Below are 19,906 nucleotides of genomic sequence, written 5' to 3' on the forward strand. Positions count from 1 at the left end.
CAGAGCACAGTGGCCCCAGGCAGAGCACAGGGGCCCCAGGCAGCATATGGGGCCCCAGGAGGAGCACAGTGGTCCCAGGCAGAGCACAGGGGCCCCAGGCAGCCTATGGGGCCCCAGGCAGAGCACAGTGGCCCCAGGCAGAACATGGGGCCCCAGGCAGAGCACAGGGGCCCCAGGCAGAATATGGGGCCCCAGGCAGAGCACAGTGGTCCCAGGTAGAGCACAGGGGCCCCAGGCAGCCTGTGGGGCCCCAGGCAGAGCACAGGGGCCCCAGGCAGCATATGGGGCCCCAGGCAGAGCACAGGGGCCCCAGGCAGCATATGGGGCCCCAGGCAGAGCACAGTGGCCCCAGGCAGAGCACAGGGGCCCCAGGCAGAACATGGGGCCCCAGGCAGAACATGGGGCCCCAGGCAGAGCACAGGGGCCCCAGGCAGAGCACAGGGGCCCCAGGCAGCATATGGGGCCCCAGGCAGAGCACAGGGGTCCCAGGCAGCATATGGGGCCACAGGCAGAGCACAGCGATATTTTGGACCACTGTGCGGTGTTTCAGACCCCCTGTGTGATGTCTGGGGCCCTGTTCTTAAGTATATTAAAGATTAAAGTAACGTATATTAAAGTATATTATAGATCAAATTTGACACGTTTATGAGCACCATTGAGTGATATACTCAAGAATGACATAATTTTTCAACATTTTATGGTTTCAAACTGTAAACACTCAGAGGTTTTTTTACTTCAACCAGAAAACCTTAACGGTTCATAAAAAACTTGACTGTTCAGGATATGATAAAAGTCATAGTATTCTGAATCTTTAACTTATAAAGATACCTTTACATGGGGTGATTATTGGTTTCAGAGAGGCTTTCGGCCGATAATCGTACACATGGCTGGTGACAGGACAATACAATATAAACGTTCAAAGGTAAACACTGATAACATTAAAATCTAATATATAATTGCCTAGAATACTACTTCCGGCAATTTGTGCCAACTTCCGTGGCTTTGTTCGGAGATAATGTCCGGAGATAAGTGACGTCACCAGCGTCCTACACCCGCTCAGGGTGGACAAAGATATATGCCTTCGTGGTGCGCGGCACTTTTCTGATTGGTTGCTGCCTGCTGCGAGCGACCAATCAGAAATGTGCCGTACTGTCAAGAATTGTCAAGAGCTGGTGAGTGCAGCCATTTTTTGTTCTTTCTTACTATTATTTATTAATTGTATTATTCTTACATTTGAATAAATAAAGTATATATGGATTCTAGACTCCCGATTCTTTAGAATCGGGCTGCCATCTAGTGTCTCATATCCTGTCGGGTTTGTGAAGGAGAGAGGAAAAGCCGGCAATTGAATTACCGGCTTTTCTATAGAACACCGCTGCGTATTTCTCGCAAGTCACACTGTTGGTCCGTGTGTAATCCGTATTTTTCTCGCCCCCATAGACTTTCATTGGCGTATTTTTTGCACAATACGCTGACAAATGCAGCATGCTGTGATTTTCTGCAGCCGTACAATACTGTATATTACGGATGCGTAACATACGGCTGATAGGAGCAGCCCCATAGAGATTCATTGGGCCGTGTGCAGTGCGTATTTTACGGACGTATTTTCTGCGCTCATACGTCCGTAAAACTCACTAGTGTGACGCCGGCCTCAGCGGTGTCAGCGATATCGGTACATGGCTCTGACGAAGTCTCCGTTTATCACCCTCTGGCCTCCAAGTCTTAGGCCTGCTCTCTCACGATACTCTGCGTTAGCAGCACCTACACTGGCCTCTTGCGCACTGCACGTACCCGCCGTAACTGTCAAGATTATTCGCACACTGCAATTCCCTCTGCCTAGCCACGCCCCCTAATCTCAACTGCCGGGAACAGTCCAGGGCCTTAAGCTTTCCCCCCTGCAACATAGGTGACAGCCCCAACGGTTCCGGATCCGTCACAGAGGAAGCACGCCTAGCTGGGTTCTTCTCCTTACAGTATGTTGCAGGAATAATAGTGTAGTCTTACTACTCTACCAATTAGAAATAAACCAATTGAAACCTCACAAATCCCATTAAAGTCAATGGGATTTGGTACACAATCCCTCAGAATCTGAAACATTGGTGTGATGTTAATCTTGAGGAATTTCAGGACTGAATTTGCAGAACAAATGTACAATAAAGTAGCGATCAGTAAAACCCACTCACACATTGCACAAATTGGAGGGCGTGCTGGACATTTTGATCTTTTATTCAGCTGTTCTTTTATTCGGCTTTTGCAGCAGCTTTCACTCATTGCAGTAGTAAAATAGATTATAAAGTTCTGCATGTAACGCAATGTATTATGGGATAAATATGGTACAGAATTGGTATGGGTTCATATTGTACATTTTTCTTTTTTGGCATTTGATGTTCCTAGGAACTTATAATATGGATCTGTATAAACTCCATATCACCCGTAGAGTCCATGCACTTGAAGGTGCTGTCCAAGTGTGTGAAAAAAAACCCCAAACCAACGGCAGTATCTTAAGTGTTTAATATGGAGTTAAAAGACCCCCTATGGCAAGATCGCCCCCCCTCCGATCATAATCACGAGTGCCGATTGCTGCTATGGCACCCTGAGGTCATCTGATGCCCTTGGGGTACGGTGGTCTACAAGATCCTGCTGTAAGCCGGGTCTCACATGCTCTCAGTGACTCACTGACAGGTCTCATGCACTGCAGTACGCAAGCACTGCAGTGCATGATCCATACATCAAATTTAAAAATATACATGTCCCACAGTGGCACTAAATGAAAAAGTAAATACAAATTGTGTGTGTGTGTGTGTGTGTGTGTGTGTGTGTGTGTGTGTGTAAGAAAAAGCAAAACACAAATCACAAAAACAAAAATAAACAAGTAAAAGTTCACATAATTGGTATCACTGTGTCCAGAACCCCCTGATCTATAAAGCTGCCATGTTGTTTTTTCCATACAGCAGACACCATAAAAAAATTATTAACCCCTTTCTGACCTGGGACGGGATAGTACGTTCGAGGTCAGATCCCCTGCTTTGATGTGGGCTCCGACACTGAGCCCACATCAAAGTCGCGACATGTCAGCTGTTTTGTACAGCTGACATGTGCGCGCAATAGCGGCGAGTGGAGTCGCGATCCACTCGCTGCTATTAACTAGTTAAATGCCGCTGTCAAACGCTGACAGTGGCATTTAACTACCGCATCCGGCCGGATTAGGGGTCAGTGATGCGTCGGCATAGTAACCAGAGGTCTCCTTGAGACCTCTATGGTTGCTAATGCCGGCTTGCTGTGAGCGCCACCCTGTGATCGGCGTTCAAAGCAAGCCTGTAATTCAGCTACATATTAGCAATCTGATGATCGCTGCTATGTAGCAGAGCCGATCAGGCTATGCCAGACTCTAGCCTCCCATGGAGACTATTAAAGCATGGCAAAAGTTATAAAAAAAAAAAAAAAAATGTTTAAAAAAAAATATATATGAATTAAATAAAAAAGTTTAAATCACCCCCCTTTCGCCCCATTCAAAATAAAACAATAAAAATAAAATCAAATATACACATATTTGGTATCGCAGCATTCTGAATCGCCCGATCTATCAATAAAAAAAAAGCATTAACCTGATCGCTAAATGGCGTAGCGAGGCAAAAATTCGAAACGCCCGATTTACGTTTTTTTGGTCGCTGCGACATTGCATTAAAATGCAATAACGGGCGATCAAAAGAACGTATTTGCACCAAAATGGTATCACTAAAAATGTCAGCTCGGCACGCAAAAAATAAGCCCTCGCCCGACCCCAGATCATGAAAGTAGAGACGCTATGGGTATCGGAAAATGGCGCATTTTTTTTTTTTTTTTTTAAAGCAAAGTTTGGAATTTTTTTTCACCACTTAGATAAAAAATATCCTACACATGTTTGGTGTCTATGAACGCGTAATGACCTGGAGAATCATAATGGCAGGTCAGTTTTAGCTTTTAGTCAACCAAGCAAAAAAGCCAAACAAAAAACACGCATGGAATTGAACTTTTTTTGCAATTTCACCGCTTGGAATTTTTTTCCCATTTTCTAGTACACGACATGGTAAAACCAATGATGTCGTTCAAAAGTTCAACTCGTCCTGAAAAAATAAGCCCTCACATGGCCATATTGACAGAAAAATAAAAAAAGTTATGGCTCTGGGAAGGAGGGGAGCGAAAAATGAACATGTAAAAATGGAAAATCCCAAGGTCATGAAGGGGTTAAAAACATGCCAAAAATGTCGCTTTTTCATCATACTGACGCACAAAAAAATGAATAAAAAGCGATCAAAGAGTCATATGTAAAAAAATGGTGTAAATGAAAGCTCCAAACCATCCCGCAACAAGCAAGCCTTAACCATGGCTCATTCGGCAAAAAAAAAAATTGCAGCTTTCAGAATATGGCAATGCAAAAAACAATTGTAAAATATTTTTTTAGGCCGCTAAAGTAACAAAGCATGAAAAAAGATATAAATCTGGTATCTCTGTAATTGTACTGACTAGACGAACAAATTGGTCTTACCAGTTTTACCACACAGTGAACCGCCCCTCCCCCCAAAAAAAATAAAAAAATAAAATAAAAACTATGATTTAATTGCTAGTTTTTGTTCATTCTGCACCTAAAAAATTAGAATAAAAAGTGATCAAAAATGTTACCGTATAAGCCGAGACCCCTAATTTTGCCACAAAAAACTGGGAAAACTTAATGACTCGAGTATAAGCCTAGGGTGGAAAATGCAGCAGCTACCGGTAAATGTCAAAAATAAAAATAGGTACCAATAAAAGTAAAATTAATTGCGATATCAGTAGGTTAAGTGTTTTTGAATATCCATATTGAATCAGGAGCCCCATAAGATGATCCATACAGTTTATGATGGGCCCCGTAAGATGCTCCATATTAAAATATTCCCCATATAATGCTGCACAAATGCTGATTATGGCCCCATAAGATTCTCCACAGACACATTTGCCCCATTTGATGCTGCACAAATGCTGATTATGGCCCCATAAGATGCTCCATAGACACATTTGCCCCATACAATGCTGCACAAATGCTGATTATGGCCCCATAAGATGCTCCATAGACACTTTTGCCCCATATAATGCTGCACAAATGCTGATTATGGCCCCATAAGATGCTACATAGACACATTTGCCCCATATAATCCTGCACAAATGCTGATTATGGCCCCATAAGATGCTCCATAGAGATATTTCCCCCCCTATAATGCTGCACATGGCCCCATAAGATGCTCAATAGAAATATTTGCCCCATATAACACTGCACATGGCCCCATAAGATGCTCCATAGAGATATTTGCCCCCCTATGATGCTGCTCATGGCCCCATAAGATGCTCCATAGAAATATTTGCCCTATATAACGCTGTACATGGCCCCATAAGATGCTCCATAGAGATACTTGCCCCATATAACGCTGCACATGGCCCCATAAGATGCTCCATAGAGATATTTGCCCCATATAGCGCTGCACATGGCCCCATAAGATGCTCCATAGAGATATTTGCCCCATATAGCGCTGCACATGGCCCCATAAGATGCTCCATAGAGATATTTGCCCCATATAGCGCTGCACATGGCCCCATAAGATGCTCCATAGAGATATTTGCCCCCATATAATGCTGCACATGGCCCATAAGATGCTCCATAGAAATATTTGCCCCATGTAACGCTGTACATGGTCCCATAAGATGCTCCATAGAGATATTTGCCCCATATAACGCTGCACATGGCCCCATAAGATGCTCCATAGAGATATTTGCCCCATATGCTGTTGCTGCGATAAAAAAAAAATCACATACTCACCTCTCGTCGCTCAGGCCCCCGGCACTTGCTATGTTCACCTGTCCCACATTCCACCGTCGGCGCCGCTGTGTCTTCCGCGTCCTCTGCACTGACTGTTCAGGCAGAGGGGGGTGCGCACACTAATCTCGCTCTCTGACCTGAGCGTCACTGCAGAGGATGTGGAAAACGGAGCGGCGCCGACGGTGGAACGTGGGACAGGTGAATATGCCCCCGTTATGCTCACCTGCTCCTGGTGCGGTTCCTGGTTCTCCGGGAGCCGGCAGCTTCTTCCTGTATTGAGCGGTCACCTGGTACCGCTCATTAGAGTAATGAATATGCGGCTCCACCCCTATGAGAGTGGAGTCGGGTCCATATTCATTACTGTAATGAGCGGTACCATGTGACTGCTCAATACAGGAAGAAGCTGTCAGTGCCCGGAGAACCAGGGACCTTCAGGGACCGCGCCAGGAGCAGGTGAGTATTATTAGACAGCTGCTGCTCCCCCTTCCCTGCCGACCCCTGCGAATGACTCGAGTATAAGCCGAGAGGGGCAATTTCAGCCTAAAAAAATGGGCTGAAATTCTCGGCTTATACTTGAGTATATATGGTATGTACCCGAAGATGGTATGGTACCATAAAAAAGTCTCCAACTCTTCCTGAAAAAATAAGCCCTCATCCAGCTATGTTCGCCAAAAAATAGTTACAGCTCTCCAGTATATGGTCGGCGTCACACTCAGCGTATCAAAATACGGTCCGTTTTTTCGGCCGTAATACGCAGAAATGTTCCCAAAAATAGTGATCCGTATGTCATCCGTAGGCAGGGTGTGGCAGCGTATTTTGCACATGTCATCCTCCGTATGTAATCCGTATGGCATCCGTACTGCGAGATTTCAGATTTCAGGCTTGCAAAACCGACATCTAATGGATTTATGGGCTCAAATGTTCGTTAAAACATATGTACAGTATATATGTGTGTGTGTGTGTGTGTGTGTGTGTATATATATATATATATATATATATATATATATATATATATATATATATATATACCGTATATACACACACTGTATTTATATTTAATTCAGCGCGAGATAGCTTAAAAGCCGGTAATTCAATTGCCGGCTTTTGCTATCTCCTTCCCAAACCCGACAAGATATGAGACATGGTTTACATACAGTAAACCATCCCATATCCCCTTTTTTTTGCATATTCCACACTACTAATGTTAGTAGTGTGTATGTGCAAAATTTGGGCGATCTAGCTATTAAATTAAAGGGTTAAATCGCGGAAAAAATTGGCGCAGTTTTCTCCGCCAGAGTGGGAAAGCCAGTGACTGAGGGCAGGTATTAATAGCCTAGAGAGGGTCCATGGTTATTGTCCCCCCCTGGCCACAAACATCTGCCCCCAGCCACCCCAGAAAAGGCACATCTGGAAGATGCGCCTATTCTGGCACTTGGCCACTCTCTTCCCACTCCCGTGTAGCAGTGGGATATGGGGTAATGAAGGGTTAATGTCACCTTGCTATTGTAAGGTGACATTAAGCCAGGTTAATAATGGAGAGGCGTCAATTATGACACCTATCCATTATTAATCCAATAGTACGAAATGGTTAATAAAACACACACATTATTACAAAGTACTTTAACCCCTTTCTGTCATTGGACGTACTATTCCGTCCATGTGGGGTGGGCCCTACTTCCCAAGGACGGAATAGTACGTCTAGCGCGATCCCCCCGTGAGCGCGGCCGGGTGTCAGCTGACTACCGCAGCTGACATCCGGCACTATGTGCCAGGAGCGGTCACGGACCGCCCCCGGAACATTAACTCCCGGCACACTGCGATCAAACATGATCGCAGTGTTCCGGCGGTACAGGGAAGCATCGCAAAGGGAGGGGGCTCCCTCCCTGCGTGCTTCCCTGAGACGATCGGTACAAGGCGATGTGCTCACCTTGTACCGAGTGTCTCCTCCTTGCAAGCCCCGGATCCAAAATGGCCGCGGGGCTGCATCCGGGTCCTGCAGGGAGGTGGCTTCACTGCGCCTGCTCAGAGCAGGCGCCGGGAAGCCTCTCTTCTGTGCACGTCAGATCGCCGATCTGACACAGTGCACAGCAAAGTGTCAGATCGGCGATCTGTCACTTTAGTGTGATGCCCCCCACCCCCCGGGGCAAAGTAAAATTGTAAAAAGAAAAAATAAAAGAATTCCTAAATAATAATAAAAAAAAAAATATTGTTCCAATAAATAGTTTCCTTTAGCTAAATAAAAAGAAAAAAACAATAAAAGTACACATATTTAGTATCGCCGCGTCCGTAACGACCCGACCTATAAAACTGTCCCACTAGTTAACCCTTTCAGTGAACACCGTAAAAAAAAAAAAAACGAGGCAAAAAACAACGCTTTATTATCATACCGCCGAACAAAAAGTGTAATAACACGCGATCAAACAGACGGAAATAAATAACCATGGTACCGCTGAAAACGTCATCTTGTCCCACAAAAAACGAGCCGCCATACAGCATCATCAGCAAAAAAAAAAAAGTTATAGTCCTCAGAATAAAGCGATGCAAAAATAATTATTTTTTCTATAAAATAGTTTTTATCGTATAAAAGCGCCAAAACATAAAAAAATGATATAAATGAGGTATCGCTGTAATCGTACTGACCCGAAGAATAAAACTGCTTTATCAATTTTACTAAATGCATAACGGTATAAACGCCTCCCCCAAAAAGAAATTCATGAATAGCTGTTTTTTGGTCATTCTGCCTCACAAAAATCGGAATAAAAAGCGATCAAAAAATGTCACGTGCCCGAAAATGTTACCAATAAAGAGCGTCAACTCGTCCCGCAATAAACAAGACCTCACATGACTCTGTGGACCAAAATATGGAAAAATTATAGCACTCAAAATGTGGTAACGCAAAAAACATTTTTTGCAATAAAAAGCGTCTTTTAGTGTGTGACGGCTGCCAATCAAAAATCCGCTAGAAAATGCGCTATAAATAGTAAATCAAACCCCCCTTCATCACCCCCTTAGTTACGAAAAATTAAAAAAATGTACAGTCATGGCCAAAAGTTTTGAGAATGACACCAAAATTATATTTTCACATGATCTGCTGCCCTCTGGTTTTTATTAGTGTTTGTCTGATGTTTATATCACATACAGAAATATAATTGCAATCACATTATGAGTACCAATAGGTTATAATGACAGAATGAGTTAATGCAGCAAGTCAATATTTGCAGTGTTGACCCTTCTTCTTCAAGACCTCTGCAATTCTCCCTGGCATGCTCTCAATCAACTTCTGGACCAAATCCTGACTGATAGCAGTCCATTCTTGCATAATCAATGCTTGCATTTTGCCTGAATTTGTTGGTTTTTGTTTGTCCACCCGTCTCTTGATGATTGACCACAAGTTCTCAATGGGATTAAGATCTGAGGAGTTTCCAGGCCATGGACCCAAAATCTCTATGTTTTGTTCCATGAGCCATTTAGTTATCACCTTTGCTTTATGGCAAGGTGCTCCATCATGCTGGAAAAGGCATTGTTGGGCGCCAAACTGCTCTTGGACGGTTGGGAGAAGTTGCTCTTGGAGGACATTCTGGTACCATTCTTTATTCATGGCTGTGTTTTTAGGCAAGACTGTGAGTGAGCCGATTCCCTTGGCTGAGAAGCAACCCCACACATGAATGGTTTCAGGATGCTTTACAGTTGGCATGAGACAAGACTGGTGGTAGCGCTCACCTTTTCTTCTCCGAATAAGCTGTTTTCCAGATGTCCCAAACAATCGAAAAGGGGATTCATCAGAGAAAATGACTTTGCCCCAGTCCTCAGCAGTCCACTCCCTGTACCTTTTGCAGAATATCAGTCGGTCCCTGATGTGTTTTTTCTGGAGAGAAGTGGCTTCTTTGCTGCCCTCCTTGAAACAAGGCCTTGCTGAAAGAGTCTCCGCCTCACAGTGCGTGCAGAAGCACTCACACCAGCCTGCTGCCATTCCTGAGCAAGCTCGGCACTGCTGGTAGTCCGATCCCGCAGCTGAAACAGTTTTAAGATACGGTCCTGGCGCTTGCTGGTCTTTCTTGGGTACCCTGGAGCCTTTTTGACAACAATGGAAGCTCTCTCCTTGAAGTTTTTGATGATGCGATAGATTGTTGACTGAGGTGCAATCTTTGTAGCTGCGATACTCTTCCCTGTTAGGCCATTTTTGTGCAGTGCAATGATGGCTGCATGTGTTTCTTTAGAGATAACCATGGTTAACTGAAGAGAAACAATGATACCAAGTACCAGCCTCCTTTTAAAGTGTCCAGTGATGTCATTCTTACTTAATCATGACTGATTGATCGCCAGCCCTGTCCTCATCAACACCCACACCTGTGTTAATGGATCAATCACTAAAATGATGCTAGCTGCTCCTTTTTTAAGGCAGGACTGCAATGATGTTGAAATGTGTTTTGAGGGTTAAAGTTCATTTTCTGGGCAAATATTGACTTTGCAAGTACAGTAATTGCTGTTAAGCTGATCACTCTGACATTCAGGAGTATATGCAAATTGCCATTAGAAAAAATGAAGCAGTAGACTTTGGAAAAATTAATATTTGTCTCATTCTCAAAATTTTTGGCCATGACTGTATTTATTTCCATTTTCCCGTTAGGGTTAGGGTTAGGGTTGGGGCTAGGGTTAGGGCTACAGTTAGGGTTAGGGTTGGGGCTAAAGTTAGGGTTGGGGCTAAAGTTAGGGTTAGGGTTTGGATTACATTTACATTTGGGAATAGGGTTGGGATTAGGGTTAGGGGTGTGTCAGGGTTAGGGGTGTGGTTAGGGTTACAGTTGAGATTAGGGTTAGGGGTGTGTTTGGATTAGGGTTTCAGTTATAATTGGGGGGTTTCCACTGTTTAGGCACATCAGGGGCTCTCCAAATGCGACATTGCGTCCGATCTCAATTCCAGCCAATTCTACGCTGAAAAAGTAAAACAGTGCTCCTTCCCTTCCGAGCTCTCCCGTGCGCACAAACAGGGGTTTACCCCAACATATGGGGTATCGGCGTACTCAGGACACATTGAACAACAACTTTGGCGTCCAATTTCTTCTCTTACCCTTGGGAAAATAAAAAATTGGGGCGAAAAAATCATTTTTGTGAAAAAATATGATTTTTTGTTTTTACGGCTCTGCATTATTAACTTCTGTGAAGCACTTGGTGGGTCAAAGTGCTCACCACACATCTAGATAAGTTCCTTAGGGGGTCTACTTTCCAAAATGGTGTCACTTGTGGGGGGTTTCAATGTTTAGTCACATCAGGGGCTCTCCAAACGCAACATGGCGTCCCATCTGAATTCCAGTCAATTTTGCATTGAAAAGTCAAATGGCGCTCCTTTGCTTCCGAGCTCTGCCATGCGCCCAAACAGTGGTTTACCCCCACATATGGGGTATCAGCGTACTCAGGACAAATTGTACAACAACTTTTTTGGTCCATTTTCTCCTGTTACCCTTGGTAAAATAAAACAAATTGGAGCTGAAGTAAATTTTTTGTGTAAAAAAAAAAAGTTAAATGTTCATTTTTATTTAAACATTCCAAAAATTCTTGTGAAACACCTGAAGGGTTAATAAACTTCTTGAATGTGGTTTTGAGCACCTTGAGGGGTGCAGTTTTTAGAATGGTGTCACACTTGGGTATTTCCCATCATATAGACCCCTCAAAATGACTTCAACTGAGATGTGGTCCCTTAAAATAAAAATGGTGTAAAAATTAAAAATTGCTGGTCAACTTTTAACCCTTATAACTCCCTAAAAAAATTTGGGTTCCAAAATTGTGCTTATGTAAAGTAGACATGTGGGAAATGTTACTTATTAAGTATTTTGTGTGACATATCTCTGATTTAATTGTATAAAAATTCAAAGTTGGAAAATTGCGAAATTTTCTAAATTTTCGCCAAATTTACATTTTTTTCACAAATAAACGCAGGTAATATCAATGAAATTTTACCACTATCATGAAGTATAATATGTCACGAGAAAATAATGTCAGAATCACCGGGATCCGTTGAAGCGTTCCAGGGTTATAACCTCATAAAGGGACAGTGGTCAGAATTGTAAAAATTGGCCCGGTCATTAAAGTGCAAACCACCCTTGGGGGTAAAGGGGTTAATGAAATAAAGACACAGGGTGTTGTAATATTTTATTAGACTCTTAATCCACCTGAAGACCCTCGTTCTGTAAAAAAAGGAAAAATAAAAAAACAATATCCCATACCTTCCGTTGTTCAGGTCACGTCCCACAATGTAAGTCCATCTGAAGGGGTTAAATCATTTTACACCCAGGAGCTCTGCTAATGTAATCCCAGCCGTATTTTGGAAGCGAAAAATGTTATGTACCCCAAAATGTTACCAATAAAAACCCTAACTTATCCTGCACAAAATCAGCCCCCACTCAGGTCCGTCATCTGTCTCTGGAAATATAGGGGCTCCCGCATTACTGGGAAAACAAAGACTCTGGAAAAGCGACATGGCTCCCACCCGCTCAAATAAAATCCAGTGAAATCTGCACTCCCAAATCCAAATGCCACCCTCCTTCTGAGCCCCACTCAGCACTGAGATCTCATCTCCCAAGATCTTGGTGCCGAGATCTCCATCTCCGCATGCGCCGCCCCCCAGCGGCTATTTTCCTGGAGTCCATGGAACTGTGGGGTCTCTGGCCTTTCACAAAATGTCGGCAGAGCCCCCGCAGCAGCACTGGGCACCGCCAGACACCCCCTCATCCCAGCCTGCAGCAACGGTATCGGTAAGGTATATCTGCATTATAAGACGCACCCCCATTTTCCCCCCAAATTTTGGGTATATATTTTTTTTAATCTACAATCCTAAATATTAACATATTAGTGGACCCATTGTTATCTTTGTTTTGGATGAAGGCAAGTGGCCACATTACTCTCGGATATTCTTGAAGGAATCCTTATTCTTGGCTAGGAACATAATTGCTATTCGTTGGACTCCAACGCTAAAACAGCCCTAACCCCAACACACCCCAAATCCCAACCATAACCCTATCCACAACATTACCCTAACCCCAGCCCCAACCTTAACCCTAGCCCCAACCTTAACCCTATCCAGAACCCTAGCCCAATCCTAGCTCCAACCTTAACCCTAGCCAGAACCTTAACCCAACCCTAGCTCAACCCTAACCCATAATGCAAAAATGGAAAAATACTTTTTAAAAAAATGTTATTATTTTTACCCAACTAAAGGGCAGTTTGATTTACTTTTTATTTTATTTTGATCACTGTGATAGACCCTATCACAGTGATCAAAGTGAACCAATAGGAAAAATCTCCTATTGTTGCTGGGTGCCTGCTGGCCGGCAGATCTCGGTGGGCGCACTGCGCATGCGTCCGCTATTTTCTTCCCGGAAGAAGACGCCGTGGGACAGGACCGGGGGATGCAGGTGGTGCCACAGCTACTGGAGCTCGGGAGATCCCATTTCTCTCTCCTCTGATGCGCTAGATCATATCAGAAGAGAGAGAAATAACCGCAAAAAAAAAAGTTTGATTTTCCATTTGCCATTATTCCGTGAATAACAGCGATCTCAACACTGGGAACGGTAAAAACCGACCCGAATCATGTTCTCTGGGGTATCAGGTATCCTCGGTAGCTGAGACCCCAGAGATTTTCCGACACTGGGGGGACTCTATAACCTTATTTCTCAGCGCCGTTAAAAAGCGGTGCTGAGGAATAAGTACCCTTAAAGGGAACCTGTCACCACGTTTTTGGAAGATGGGATAAAAATAGCGTTAAATAGGGGCAGAGGTGGGCGTTACATTAGTGTGTTTGTTATGCGTTTATTACCCACCTAAGTTGCCGAAATACCTTTGCAAAGTCTCCGTTTTCGCCTGTCAATCAGGCTGGTCTGGTCAAAAGGGCGTGTTGTCTTCCCCCAGATTTTGCGTAGTTTTCCGTTGGTGGCGTAGTGGTGTGCGCATGCCCAAGGTCCCGAATCCTCTGCCAGGGGATTTAAAAGAGCGCGCTGTTCGTTATTTCATTGGTGATCGGTGGGCGCGGCCATCTTCCTTTGGCCGCGCGTGCGCAGAAGCGGCGCTCTGCTGGCCGCGGCTTCAGGAAAATGGCCGCTGGATGCCGCGCGTGCGCACATGGATATCGCGGCAGCCATTTTCCTGAAGCCGCAGCCAGCAGAGCGCCGCTTCTGCGCACGCGCGGCCAAAGGAAGATGGCCGCGCCCACCGATCACCAATGAAATAACGAACAGCGCGCTCTTTTAAATCCCCTGGCAGAGGATTCGGGACCTTGGGCATGCGCACACCACTACGCCACCAACGGAAAACTACGCAAAATCTGGGGGAAGACAACACGCCCTTTTGACCAGACCAGCCTGATTGACAGGCGAAAACGGAGACTTTGCAAAGGTATTTCGGCAACTTAGGTGGGTAATAAACGCATAACAAACACACTAATGTAACGCCCACCTCTGCCCCTATTTAACGCTATTTTTATCCCATCTTCCAAAAACGTGGTGACAGGTTCCCTTTAACTGCCGCTGTTAAAAGGCATATCGGCGGTCGTTAAGGGGTTAAAACATGACATGACAAAAACCGCATCTTCATAAAATGTGATAAACCCCCCCTCAAAAATTCAATGAAAAAATTTTTAGTAACCTAATTTACTTAAGGCTTGGGGGTCACATGAGCATTTTTCTCTCATCTGAGAAAATCTCTTTTGTTTATGGTAATCACACTCTGATCAAACTTTGATCAGAGTGATCTGATTTTCTCAAATCAGAGAGATTTTTTTTTTTCTCCATTCAGTCAGTACATGAAAATCAGTGTGGTCCGATTATTTTTTTTATTTATTTATTTTTTATTTATTTATTTTTTCCCTATCGTGGACTGACTCTGTTTGAGGAAAAAATTGGACATGGTTGTGGCCCCCAAAGAATAACATGGGGATGATTTTTATCCCTTAAAATGATTGATAGAATTTGTTCGTTTTTTTTTTTTTGTTTTTATTTATTTATTTTTTTACGGCCATGTACACGAGCCCTAATAATGCAACATCAAACGTAAACTTAGGCCCCTTTCACACATCAGTTTTTTTCCATCAGTCGCAATCCGATTCATTTTGAAAAAACAACGGATTCGGCGACTGATTCCGCTGGATCTGTTTTTTTCTCATAGACTTGTATTAGCGACGGATGGCCTCATGTTTCATCCGTCGTTTGGCGGATCCGTCGAAAATTGCTTGTCCTCCCAAAGTAACATTTTTTGTGTACATCGCAAAAACGGACAGCGATGGATCCGTCGCCATCCGTCATTTGCTGGAATGGACAAAAATGACAGAATCCGGCGACTGATTCCGCTTTTTTTTTTTTAACTGAGCATGCTCCGATCCAATTAACCAGATCCGCTAGTCGGATCCGTTGCATCAGTTTTTCACAATCTGCGACGGATCCGTCGAGCCAACGGATTGTGACTGACAAAAAACTGATGTGTGAAAGGGGACTAAGAGCCAACATATTTAAATGTAGACGAGTGAGCCTTTACACATTTTCTTAATAATCACATGATGTTCCTTACTGCCGGCTAAAGCTCATTCAGTTTAGCATGGCCACTAACACGCTAACATTTATGGCACTTGTGGGACCCACACCTATGTCTAGAAAAGGGGATACCCGATCCCAGAGTCTGGACTTTGTCCTACCAACATTGAGTCGAGAGCTGGCAGCACATGTGTCGGGGTCTCTCTAGTCATTGCTGTAGAAGTTCAGAATACATCCGAGCCATAAGGCCACGTTCACACGTTCAGTATTTTACCTCCATATTTGTAAGCCAAAACCAGTAGTGGAACAATCAGAGGAAACGTACAGTGGGGAAAAAAAGTATTTAGTCAGCCACCAATTGTGCAAGTTCTCCCACTTAAAAAGATGAGAGAGGCCTGTAAGTGACATCATAGGTAGGCCACAACTATGAGAGTCAAAATGAGAAAACAAATCCAGAAAATCACCTTGTCTCATTCGGCAAGATTTATTTTGCAAATTATGGTGGAAAATAAGTCATTAACAAATGTTCATCTCAATATTTTGTTCTATATCCTTTGTTGGCAATGACAGAGGACAAATGTTTTCTGTAAGGCTATGTGCACACGTTCAGGATTTTTCGTGTTTTTTAGCCGTTTTCTGCGGAAAAAACGCGAAAAAAACACATGCATAAGCATCCCATCATTTTTAATGCATTCTGCAATTTTTGTGCACATGCTGCATTTTTTTCACATCGTGGTAAAAAGCGCAGCATGTTCATTAATTTTGCGGATTTTTTGCATTTTTGCCGCTATGTATTGAATTGGAAAGCTCCAGGGAAAAAACGCGAAAAATCCGCAAAAAACGCAATAAAAATGCATGCGGATTTCCTGCAGAAAAAGTCCGGTTTTGTTCAAGAAAATTCTGCACACTTTCCTGAATATGTGCACAGAGCCTAAGGCTTCTTTCACACTTCCGTCGGTACGGGGCAGTCACAAAGCGTTGGCGCAACATACCGACGGACAGTGGTGATTTTCTGCACAACGTGGGCAGTGTTTCAACGCGTCCGCTGCCCATAGTAAACTCCCAGGGAGGAGGGGGTGGAGTTCCGGCCGGGCATGCGCAGTTGAAATGCAGGACACGATGTATGAAAAAACATTCCCTTGAACGTTTTTTCGCTACGACGGTCCGCCAAATACCGACGCATCGAGTGCACGACGGATGCGACGTGTGGCCATACGTACGTTGCGATCCGACGGCAATACAAGTCTATGGGAAAAAAACGCATCCTGGGGGCACATTTGTTGGATGCGTTTTTTTCCCAAAACAACGCATTGTGATGGATCTAAAAAGACGGAAGTGTGAAAGTAGACTAAGTCTTCACAAGTTGGCACACACTGTTGCTGGTATGTTAACCCATTCCTCCATGCAGATCTTCTCTACAGCTGTGATGTTTTTGGCCTGTCGCTAGGCAACACAGACTTTCAACTCCCTCCAAAGGTTTTCTATGGGGTTGAGATCTGGAGACTGGCTAGGCCACTCCAGGACCTTCATATACTTGTTACGAAGCCACTCCTTCATTGCCCTGGCGATCTGTTTGGATCAGTATCATACTGAAAGACCCATCCACGTTTCATCTTCAATGCCCTTGCTGATGGAAGGAGGTTTGCGCTCAAAATCTCAGAATACATGGCCCCATTCATTCTTTCATGTACACAGATCAGTTGTCCTGGTCCCTTTGCAGAGAAACAGCCCCAAAGCATGATGTTGCCACCCCCATGCTTCACAGTAGGTATGGTGTTTTTTGGATGCAACTCAACATTCTGTCTCCTCCAAACCTAACGAGTTTTGTTTCTACCAAACAGTTCTACTTTGGTCCCATCGGACGATATGACATTCTCCCAATACTCTTCTGGGTAATCCAAATAATAATAATCTTTATATAGTGCCAACATTTTCTGCAGTGTTTAACAGTTTCAAACGCAAGTCATAAGTAACAACGTTAGCAATACAATAATTAAAGCAAAATAAGATGACCCTTGTCGTGAGAGCTTACAATCTACGATGAGGTGGGGGAGATACAAAGTACAGGAGCTTATTTAAAATGATGTATTTACAATGATGGTCCAGCCATCTTGAGGAAGTGGGGGATAGATGGAGATAGTGAATGGGCTACACACGCGCCCATACACATAAAATGACTTTGATTAGGGAACATGATAGGACGCTCTGAACAAATGTTTTGAGGGCGTGCCTAAAACTGCAAATTGTGAATGCTCCTAATTTGTTAGGGTAGAGCATTCCAGAGGACTGGCACAGCGCGGGAGAAGTCTGGGAGATGGGAGTGGGAGATACGGATTAGTGCATAAGTTAGTCGAAAGTCATTTGCAGAGCGCAGTGGTCAGTTAGGCCGATAGACAGAGATAAAGGAGGAGACGTAAGGGAGGAGACGTAAGGGTGTGCTGCACTGTGAAGAGCTTTGTGGGTGAGAACAAGTACATTGACTTGGATTCTATAATAAATGGGCAGCCAGTGTAATGACAGGCAAAGAGCGGCTGCATCTGAATACCGATTAGCCAGGTAGATGACCCTGGCTGCTGCATTAAGGATAGACTGGAGAGGGGAAAGTCGAGTGAGGGGGAGGCCCATTAATAGAGCATTACAGTAGTCCATTCAGGAGTGGATCAGGGCGACAGTGAGGGTTTTTGTTGTTTCCATGGCGAGAAAAGGGCGGATTCTAGAGATGTTCTTTATGTGTAAGCGGCACGAGCAGGCAAGAGATTGTATACGGGATGTGAAGGAGAGATCGGTGTCAAACGTAACACCCGGACAGCGCGCCTGCTGCCGGGGTGTTATTATTGTGCCACCCACGGAGAGGGAAATGTCAGATTTAGGGCGGTTAGTAGACGTGGGAGCAGAAGAAGTTCAGTTTTGGAGAGGTTGAGTTTCAGATACAGGGCGGACATGATGTCAGAGACTGCGGACAGACGGTCACTGGCATTCTGTAGTACAGCGGGAGTAAGGTCAGGGGATGACGTATATAGTTGTGTGTCATCGGCATAAAGATGGTACTGAAAGCCAAATCTGCTGATGGTCTGTCCAATTGGGGCTGTGTAGAGAGAGAAGAGGAGTGCGCCAAGGACTGAGCCCTGAGGTACCCCGACAGTGAGAGGAAGAGGGGAAGAAGTGGAGCCCACGAACGAAACACTGAAGGAGCAGTCAGAAAGATAGGATGAGAACCAGGAGAGGGCAGTATCCTTAATGCCTAGTGACTGGAGCCTAGAGAGTAAGAGATGGTGGTCAACAGTGTCAAAAGCTGCAGAGAGGTCGAGAAGAATGAGCAGAGAGTGGTTACCATTACACTTTGCTGTCAGAAGGTCATTGGTCACTTTGATGAGTGCAGTTTCTGTCGAATGTAGGGGTGGAAGCCGGACTGTGGGTCTAAGAGGGAGTGAGTGGAGAGGTAATGAGTAAGGCGGGAGTAGACCAGGCACTCTAAGAGTTTAGAGATAAAGGGGAGGTTGGAGACTGGTCTGTAGTTATTTGTGCAGGATGGATCGAGAGAGGGTTTCTTTAATAATGGAGTAATGATAGTGTTTGAAGGAGGAGGGGAAGATGTCCGAGCAGCGGGAGAGATTAAAGATTGTAGTTAGGTGTAGTTAGGTGAGTTGTGACGACTGGAGAGAGCGACTGGAGGAGATGTGAGGGAATGGGATCGGTTGTGCATGTAGTCGGACGAGGAGAGGAGAGGAGCCTGGAGACTTCTTCTGTGATGGGATCAAATGTGGAGAGTGAGCCAGGGGAAATGCAGGGAGGGATGCGAGTAACAGCACTTAGTTGGTTGGGAGCGGATTTCCTGTCCGATATTATCTATTTTCTTTATAAAGTGGGAGGCCAGGTCATCAGCACAAATGTCTGTGATAGGGGCTTGTGCTTTTGGCCTGAAGAGGGAGTGAAAGGTGTCAAAAAGTTTCTTGGGGTTGTTGGATAGTGAGAAGATCAGGGTGGTGTAGTAGGTCTGTTTGGTGAGGTGAAGGGCAGAGTTACAGGTCCTTCTCAAAAAATTAGCATATAGTGTTAAATTTCATTATTTACCATAATGTAATGATTACAATTAAACTTTCATATATTATAGATTCATTATCCACCAACTGAAATTTGTCAGGTCTTTTATTGTTTTAATACTGATGATTTTGGCCTACAACTCCTGATAACCCAAAAAACCTGTCTCAATAAATTAGCATATCAAGAAAAGGTTCTCTAAACGACCTATTACCCTAATCTTCTGAATCAACTAATTAACTCTAAACACATGCAAAAGATACCTGAGGCTTTTAAAAACTCCCTGCCTGATTCATTACTCAAAACCCCCATCATGGGTAAGACTAGCGACCTGACAGATGTCAAGAAGGCCATCATTGACACCCTCAAGCAAGAGGGTAAGACCCAGAAAGAAATTTCTCAACAAATAGGCTGTTCCCAGAGTGCTGTATCAAGGCACCTCAATGGTAAGTCTGTTGGAAGGAAACAATGTGGCAGAAAACGCTGTACAACGAGAAGAGGTGACCGGACCCTGAGGAAGATTGTG

General features: G+C 44.3%; 1 protein-coding gene across 3 annotated transcripts in view; it reads left to right on the plus strand.

Moving 5' to 3' along the window:
• Nucleotides 1-19,906, plus strand: part of LOC143775358 (protein FAM169B-like) — a 75,439-nt gene that overhangs the window by 18,414 nt on the left and 37,119 nt on the right. The window contains exon 1 of one of the 3 annotated variants that reach the window (XM_077263394.1): nt 759-1,973. The exons of the other annotated variants lie outside the window; for them this stretch is intronic. The gene's annotated coding sequence lies outside the window, so the exon portion shown is untranslated. Of the gene's footprint in view, nt 1-758; nt 1,974-19,906 lie in introns of those variants that run through there. 3 annotated transcript variants of the gene reach the window in all.

The sequence above is a fragment of the Ranitomeya variabilis genome, chromosome 5 (genome assembly GCF_051348905.1).
Source record: "Ranitomeya variabilis isolate aRanVar5 chromosome 5, aRanVar5.hap1, whole genome shotgun sequence".
Classification (NCBI taxonomy): Eukaryota; Metazoa; Chordata; class Amphibia; order Anura; family Dendrobatidae; genus Ranitomeya; species Ranitomeya variabilis.